The sequence below is a fragment of the Anolis carolinensis genome, unplaced genomic scaffold (genome assembly GCF_035594765.1).
Source record: "Anolis carolinensis isolate JA03-04 unplaced genomic scaffold, rAnoCar3.1.pri scaffold_14, whole genome shotgun sequence".
NCBI classification, from domain to species: Eukaryota; Metazoa; Chordata; class Lepidosauria; order Squamata; family Dactyloidae; genus Anolis; species Anolis carolinensis.
Genome location: NW_026943825.1, coordinates 14806710 through 14815785, shown reverse-complemented (window position 1 = coordinate 14815785; position 9076 = coordinate 14806710). Strand labels below are relative to the sequence as shown.

The window sequence follows — 9076 nt, the reverse complement described above, 5'->3', positions numbered from 1 at the left end:
TACTTTTCCATTTTTATGCACTGGGAATGATTCAGCTTTGTGGCTTGGTGGAAACCATCCATGCCTTCCAAAAGACATGCTGGAGAGGATGAAGAAATCTTTGGGCAGAGCCAACATCGGGAATTTTCTGAGGAGGCCTCATCTCCAGAGCTTTGGGCGGTGGTGGGGGCGAGGCATCTCCATAAGAATTTGGGATAAGCACACTTGAAAGGAAACAATGTAGGTTGAGATTTGCAAGCCGAGAAGGAAGGCTTGAATACAAAGGGGTGGTGGATCAACCATCCTTAGGGCTTTCCTTACAATAATTGCCTTAATATCAGCTCTCAGCGGTTTCCTCCCTTGTGGATCATCTCAGCCGATACCTGCCCAGCTGCCTACTCCTTCTAAAGATTGTTTTTTTATGACCCAGATGAGCCTGAAGAAAAGATGCCTGTAACATGGAGGGAAAGCACACATACAAGAACCCCAAGAACTCTTTGGAAGAGAAACGGGATTACAGATAAGTGGTATCATATCATCTGCAAACATGTTGTCCCTCAAGGGGTGCATCTATACTGTGGAATGAATGCAGCTTGACATCCATTTTCATTATAATGACTCAATGTGATGGACACCTGGGAGCTGTAATTTTACAAGTCTGTCTCTGCCAAAGAGTGCTGGTGCCTCAGTAAACTACAACTCCTAGGATCCCATAGCCTTGAAAGTATGGTCAAACTATGGTAACTCTACAGTGCAGATGTTTTGATGACTGCTTTTTAACACCTATGATGCCATCAGGAGGAACTCCAGGATTTTTCACTCCATGCAGGAACTAGAGTTCTTTCCCACAGACCTGTACTGCCTCCCCAAATTACAAATCTCAGGATTTCATAAGTCACAGTGAAGATGCACCCCATAGCAGAATAACAGTAAATGCATTTCAAGTTTTCTTTAAAGGGTCCAAAAGAGCTTCCTACTCTTTGAACAGAAAAGTGGACAACTATTAGTGTAGAGAATAGGTCATATTTAGACCGTTTGCCTTCATTCACAAGCTTTCCATTTGCAAGGATTTTGTCATAAGCCAGCCAAAAGGGAATGTTCCCAAATCCCACATACAACCCAAATTGTTATGATTGACTCGAACCCTGCAAGGTTTTTCCAAATCATTTTATTTCAAGATCGTCTTCTTTTCTGGTTCCAACTTCTACTTAGCGTAGCACGACTTGAAGGTCTTGGAGGTGGTGTACTGGTACATATTGCGAGGTGGAAAGCACTGGGAAGAGCTGGGGAATCCATGTGGCCTCCCCATGCTTGGACCACATGACGGAGAGCATAAAGACATACCCGGCATGGAGGGACAGGGGGGGCGTTGGGAGCTACACCTATCGGTGGGCTGCGATGAATTTTTCATGGTGCAAGATTCGTGGCTCAAGGTGTCACATGAAGATGCGTGTTTCTCAGTGCTCTTGGCATCACTGGACTCAACGTATTTGCTATCACAAGGGGCTGGGCCACATGGGGCGCATGGCATGCTGCCCTGTATGTTGCAAAAATTCATTTTGTAGGGTTCCGGGAAGTTGGCGGGTTGGTTCATGTTCATGAATGGTGGCTGGTTCATGTTCATGAACGATGCTGAGGGCTTCATCATACCATACTGGGGACCTGGGCCACACTGGGGACCTGGACCACACTGGGGACCTGGACCACACTGGGGACCTGGGCCACACTGGAGACCTGGGCCACATTGGGGACCTGGGCCAAACTGAGGTCCTTGAGGTGGGAAATTCTGAGGCCAGCATTGATAGTTGCAATTGGTCATTGCCATGGGAGCAGGAAGTCCTGGAACAGAAGAATGAGGAGTACAGAAACACCATTTTCATCATTTATAAGGCTGGAAATCAAATTTGGGAATCCTCAACAATGTGTCAAGCATTGAAAATAGTCCTCACGTGAAGGAATACATTTCTAGACATGGTAGACAATAGCACAGTCAGTCTGTTAATTATATGAATTTTTCCAAACAGGGGTACTTAAACTTTTTCTACTTGCAACCGCTTTCCACCCCAGAAATGTTTATGCGACCCCATGCATGTGGATATATAAAAAAGATATAAAATCAAATATAATAAATCAACATTTGCAAGGCTTGCTAAACAGTCTGATTTTTATGAAATACAAGAAGAGCGTTTTCTGCAGAGTCTACTGTAAACACTAGAGTTGTGCGCAAAATTCGTTCCTACAGTTCCTACCATTTATTTTGTGTTTTTCATTTCTTCAAGAGCATGAAACGGGAAGACCCCTCCCCACACAAAAATCTGGTTGACACGAAAGTCAGCTTTTGTCTGCAGCCGAGCGCCTCCCAGAACTTGCCTCCTTGCCTTGGAAAGAGAGTGCAGGCAGGCCTGGAAAGCATGCGCACCTGCAGCTGAGCGCCTTTTACTGTAGAATAAGAGGCGCTTGGTTGCAGGTGTGCTCCGGTCTTGCCTGCATGCTACACCACACACACACACTCTTTCCAAGGAGAATGCACGTGTGGTATGGTGTGGTGTGGTGTGCAGGCAGGCCTGGAGCACACCTGCAGCTGAGCGCCTCTTACTGTAGACTCTACTGTAATAATAATGTATATATTTGAGTATAAACCTAATTTTTCAGCCCTTTTTTAGGACTGAAAAAGCCCCCCTCGGCTTATACTCGGGTGAGGGTCCTGGTGGGCTTATATTCAGGTCGGCTTATACTCAAGTATATATGGTATATTTATTATTTTTCTCTATTATTATTGGTATTGATACCTTTATTATTTTACTCTATTAATTATTATTATTACATTTATTATTTTACTCTATTTTTATTATTATTAATACATTTATTATTTTACACTATTAATTATGATTATTACACTTAGTATTTTACTCTATTCATTATTATTAAAATTATTATTTTACTCTATTCATTATTATTATTACATTTATTATTTTACTCTATTCATTATTATTATTACATTTATTATTTTACTCTATTATTGTTGATACTTTTACATTTATTTTACTCTATTTATTATTACATTTATTATTTTACTGCATTTATTATTATTATTACATTTATTATTTCACTCTATGATTATTAAAAGGATACATAAGCACATTGACATTGAAGAAGAGGAAAATAATGGTTTAATCAGAGTTGAACCGTCATATCTTAAGTTACAGTTTGATGTAAAGATTCAAAAACATTTAAACGACTGAGGCCTCAATTAATGTAATTTTATTGGTATCTCAGCTAGGTATTTTTCAAGTGTAGGCGAACAGAATTTTGGCGCCCCTCTCCAAACCAATCACTGAAAAATAAAAGCGTTGGATAAGCAAAAATGTTGGATAATAAGGAGGGATTAAGGGAAAGCCTATTAAACATCAAATTACATTAAGATTTTAAAAACTAAGCACCAAAACATCATGTTTTACAACAAATCAACAGAAAAAGCAGTCTCGACTGCACCACAGGCGACTGCCTAATTCGCCTCACTGTTGAACCGCCTCTGATCTCGGCTTATACTGGAGTCAATGTTTTCCCAGTTTTTTTGTGGTAAAATTAGATACCTCGGCTTATATTCGGGTCGGCTTATACTCAAGTATCTACGGTATGTATTGGGTACCCCTCAACATTGAAAATTTACCCCATTATTCACCTCGAGGGCCAAAGTTTGCCCATGCCTGCTCTAGATACAGCCTAGAGCTGTATTGGCTTTTTCAGTTGCCACATCACACTCTTGGTTCGTGTTCAGCTTGTGGTCTACTAAGACTCCAAGATCCTGAATCACATGTCACCCTTCTATATTTCATCATTTTATTTCATTTCCTCATTGAAAGTAATGTTGTTATTTTTGACTCAACTCTCCAATCTGTTAAGGTAATTTTGAGTTCTGATCCTAATTTCCAATTGAGGATCCTTACGCATTAGGTGAAGTTTTTCCTCATATAGAGAAGATCTGAATCTTTCCAAGCTTTCCAACCTCTTACCTTATTGTTAATAGAAGCCTTCTCGAGCGGATCTGCCAGAACAATGCCAAGGAGGGGGGAAGTTTTTTTATATATATATGCTTTCTTGCCCATCTCAGGCACCAACGGGAGGCAACCCGGGAGAAGTGGAGGCAATAATTAGGAAAGGACCCGGAGCATCATTTCTTTTTTTGGGTCGCTGTCAATGGCTTGGGTTTCATTTCGGATCTTGCACACACCTGCTATAAAAGTTAAACACCTGCTTTGCCATCCCCAGAAAGGCGCCTTTGATTTCGGAAGGAGGAAAAAGTCATTTTATAGGACGCCGTCAACTGCTTCCAAAGCTTTGAAGACAAGTCTGGGCATGGCTGTTGGCTTGATTTCCTTTGCAAGAATTCTTGCAACTTCTCTTTGGAAGGAAAGCAAGTACAGAGAAGTATTCCAAAAACACCTGGAGGTCCAAAGTTTGGGAGTCATTTGGACAAAGGCGGGATACAAGTGAAATCAAGGGATACAATAAGGAATCATTATCATCTTTTATAAGGTTCTACATCTGGCAAGGTTTGGGAAGCACTGACAGAGGGTGATGGGGGTTGTAGTCCACCCACATGTGAATCCAACTGATGATGGATCTTGACCAAACTTGGAACACAGACTCATCATGACCAACTCAAAATACTGGTGGGAATTTGGGTGGGGGGGATTACAGAGGATCATGGGAGTTGAAGACCTGTGTGAATGCCACCAATGATGGATCTTGTCCCAACTTGGCACACATACCCATCGTTAAGAACTTAGAATACTGGCAAACTTTCAGAGGGGATTGACAAAGGATAATGGGAGCTGTAGTCCACCTACAGATGAAAATTCATGTGTATCCTACACAGGGCTGTAGCCAGAAAAATTTTTGGGAGGGGTTTTGAAAATTTGGGGGGGGGGGGGTTGAACCCCTAGCACACACCTCTCCCCGCTACAAACCTGTCAATATCTGCTTGAAATAGTGCCTGGAGGGACTCTTAATGTTTTGCCTCTCATAGACTTAGTATGGGGATTTGGTTAACCAGTTAAAATTCATGAGTAAACCAGGTTTTTTTTATAACCTGAAAAATTTCGGGGGGGGGGGGGTTGAACCCCTAAAACCGCCCCCTCGCTACATGCCTGATCCTACATCTGGAGAGCCATGCGTATTTTTAATGGGACCATTCATAAAATCCAAAACCAAACAATGACTATTTCTAAACAACACCATTACAAAATAACTAATCTGAGCTAGGTGCCTAAGATAGTTTACTATAAATGTGCAAAATCTTTTTATGAAAGAGACCCACCAACTCCATCTCATGACTTGTGTCAAGGAGCAAAATGCCGAGCTTACCACACAATGAAGGATCTACCGATCCATCTTGGTGACCTACTTTAGCAGATGATTGTGTGATGCAATCCAACCAACATCTTAAATCCTTATGGAAGCAATACTCAGCAGTAGCCTATAAATCCCTAGCCATGGTCATAATGCAGGGAGTAAGCACTTTTTACTAGGGGGTTGGGTGTGCTTTAAAACCCTGTTGAAATCCAGAAATGCTGAAGCCGCACAGGTAAAAAAAAATGGAGTGTCACATGGAAGGCTTGATAAATGCTTGGTTGGCACGTGGGCATATAGCTATGGATTTATGGGCACCCAAGAACGATAGAGTTGGAAGAAACCCAAAAGATCATCCAATCCAATCTCCTGCTAGTGTTGTTGAGTATTATTGGAAGGTGACTAACTAAGCACTGTCTTATTTTAAAAAATGAAATAAATGTGGAACTGGTCAGATAAAAAGATTATACACAAATCTGGGAAGATCCTTAAACTTTCCCCGCAGAATTTGCCCCCGAATATTAGAGTCATTAAGTTAGAAGAGTTTCAAAAATTCTGTGGCTTGTGGTTATTGGTTGCTGGCCACACTGCTATAGATCTAGCACTATGGAGGGGGAAAGGAGATTCATTGGTGCAATGCAAAGTTTGGGGTAGAAATTAGACTTGTGCACAGATCTGTTTTTCTTCGGTATCTTTGGTTTTTTTGGTATCTTTGTTTGCCCCTGAATATTAGAGACATTAAGTTAGAAGAGTTTAAAAAATTTTGTGGCTTGTGGGTATTGGTTGCTGGCCACATTGCTATAGACTGAGCACTATGGAGGGGAAAGGAGATGCATTGGTGCAATGCAAAGTTTGGGGTAGAAATTAGACTTGTGCACTGATCTGTTTTTCTTCGGTATCTTTGGTTTTTTTGGTATCTTTGTTTGCCCCTGAATATTAGAGACATTAAGTTAGAAGAGTTTAAAAAATTTTGTGGCTTGTGGGTATTGGTTGCTGGCCACATTGCTATAGACTGAGCACTATGGAGGGGAAAGGAGATGCATTGGTGCAATGCAAAGTTTGGGGTAGAAATTAGACTTGTGCACTGATCTGTTTTTCTTCGGTATCTTTGGTTTTTTTGGTATCTTTGTTTGCCCCTGAATATTAGAGACATTAAGTTAGAAGAGTTTAAAAAATTTTGTGGCTTGTGGGTATTGGTTGCTGGCCACATTGCTATAGACTGAGCACTATGGAGGGGAAAGGAGATGCATTGGTGCAATGCAAACTTTGGGGTAGAAATTAGACTTGTGCACTGATCTGTTTTTCTTCGGTATCTTTGTTTCCTTCGGTATGTTTGGGGGCACATAACGGGAAGTGCCCTCCCAGCACAAAAACCCGCCTGACAGAAAAGCAGCTTCTCCTCCCCTATTTGGCATCACAATTTAATATTTTTTCATTAATTCCAGCAAATAAAAAGTAAACCCTTATTTCTTATTTAACCTTAAATGGTCCAGGACCTGTCTATCTCCGCGATCGCCTCCTCCCCTATGAACCTGCGTGGGCCCTAAGATCTTCCGAGGAGGTCTTCTTTCGCTCCCACCTCTGTCCTAAGCACGACTGCTGGGGCCTTCTCAGTGGTGGCCCCCCAGCTCTGGAACTCTCTCCCCAGGGAGATTAGGTTGGCTCCTTCATTGCCCATCTTCCACTGGGAATTGAAAACGTGGATGTTCTGGTGTGCGTTTGAGTGAAGTTAGCTCATCAGACATGCAATCTGTTTACAAATATGTACGGCACTTTATCACTGCTCCTCACACTATATGTTTTAGCACTTTAATGGAACTGTTCACTTGTTCTTTCCCTATTTGCCCTGATTTTACCTATGGATCTTTCGGAGCTAACTAACTAACCACCCTCTGCTGTATGTAGCAATTGACGCTCAGGCTTTTAAAGTAACGGTTATGTTATGTTGTTTATACATTTGTTATATTGTTTTAAATTACTGTTTTAATTACTGTTGTATGTAATGCTATGTTGTTGTTTGTGGGCTAGTCCCTAAGTAAGCCGCCTCGAGTCCCTTTGGGGAGATGGAGATGGGATACAAGAATAAAGTTATTATTATTATTATTTTATTGTATGACACAGCAAACAAGATAGATATGCTGGATTTCGTTTCACAAAATCACAAGTCGAACACTTCCCAAGTGTCTAGGACTGTGTGATGTATTTTCAGATGATGCATGCAGATCCCAGTTGACAGATCGTAATTTTGTCAATGTCTATTGTTTCCAAATGCTGGCTGAGATCTTTTGGCACAACACCCAGTGTGCCCATCACCACTGGGACCACCTGTTGTTGTTGTTGTTGTTGTTATTATCATTATTATTATTATTATTTCCTGATAACTATTACCACTTAGTTACCTTTTCTCTACTAGAAAGTAGAATCTGCTCTCAGGAATCTTCCTTATCTGAAAATGGAAAGCCTCCTTAAAATGCCCTGGAAAGAGTGTGTGGCACCTGGAAGAGAAAGCACATGCATCTGCCTGCAGTGCCTCTCTTCTCCTCCTCTTAGAGTAGGAAACAGCTTAAATGCCTAAAATGATGGGAAGGGAAGCCTGGGAAGCCCCCCTAGAATGGGCTGTATAGAAAACAAAACTTCTGGCTCCCCAGAGCAAAAACAGAAGTCTGCCGTCCCGAATTCAGGAGACTTCCGAAAAAACAGATCTGGGCCCCAACGAAACCCGGGAAAGAAATGGATTGCAGTTTACCCAGATTGCACAAGCCTAGTGAAAATGGCCAAACCAATAAGATGGCTGCAAAGTACTACCTCCTTACTCATGACTCTCGAAGTCTGGTACCTGAAGATGATACATAATAGTGGATCTGGTCTAAGGTTCCACATGCCACTACAGAGATAGATCTCTTTCATACCATACTGTTATTAAACTCTGATACTGCTTTAACAGTTATGGCACCGTTCGGTGGATTCGTAGGATTGCTAACATGCAGTATCTTCCAGGGAAATCGAATGTCTCCCCAAACTACAATCCCAGGATCCCACAAATTGTAGTCACACCTGTTAAAGTCGAACCAGAGGTCTAGGGTTATGCAATGTGAAGAAGACCAATACCAGAGTATTTTTTCAAATGGGTCAGTTTCCCTCATCTGCCCAAAGGTGGCAGTGTTGTATGTTCGCAGAGAGATTCTAGCCATTTGCTCTCTCTCTTCATTGTAAAATTGTAGGGTGACGTTATCCTCCTCCTTTCCGCCTAGATCCCATGATAGATATGCACCTGGAGAGGTTTCATGATCAAAGAGAAAGCCGAGCCTGGTATGAACAAGTTTGGCTGGTCACCATTGTAACCATAATAGTGGGCCGATTTAATCTAGCGCCCACTTTTCTGCATTCAAAAGAAAATAACTACACAGTAGCTTAAGATCTTTGATGCCCTTGTTCCATAATCATTTGGATTTTTTTTACCAAGTCAACCTGTAGCTTTTAAAAAAATCAAAATACTTGTAGAGCAAGGGCATCAAGCTCCTCACTATCACCCTCAGAGCCTCCACGGAGCACAGTTTGAGAACCCCTGATCTATACTAATAGAACTTTTATTTGTTTATCGTGTCAGAAGCAAATTGAGGGTACAGTTGTAATGTATTTTAAAAATACAAACAAAGTTAAAAACTTGACATTTTATTAGATTTCCTTTGACCAGAAGCTGGTCCACTTGGAGTGCCTCTGGTGTCTCTGTAAGCAGGTCGTCCAT

The 9076-nt window shown here is 41.5% G+C and overlaps 1 long non-coding RNA gene across 1 annotated transcript; it reads right to left on the bottom strand.

Moving 5' to 3' along the window:
• Positions 1-1131: 1131 nt before the first annotated feature.
• LOC107983360 (uncharacterized) lies at positions 1132-4253 on the bottom strand. Its single transcript, XR_001730804.2, has 2 exons — positions 3993-4253; positions 1132-1818 (listed from the first exon to the last, which is right to left on the bottom strand). It is a non-coding gene; the product is annotated as an uncharacterized LOC107983360 (long non-coding RNA).
• Between the last annotated feature and the right edge of the window lie 4823 nt (positions 4254-9076).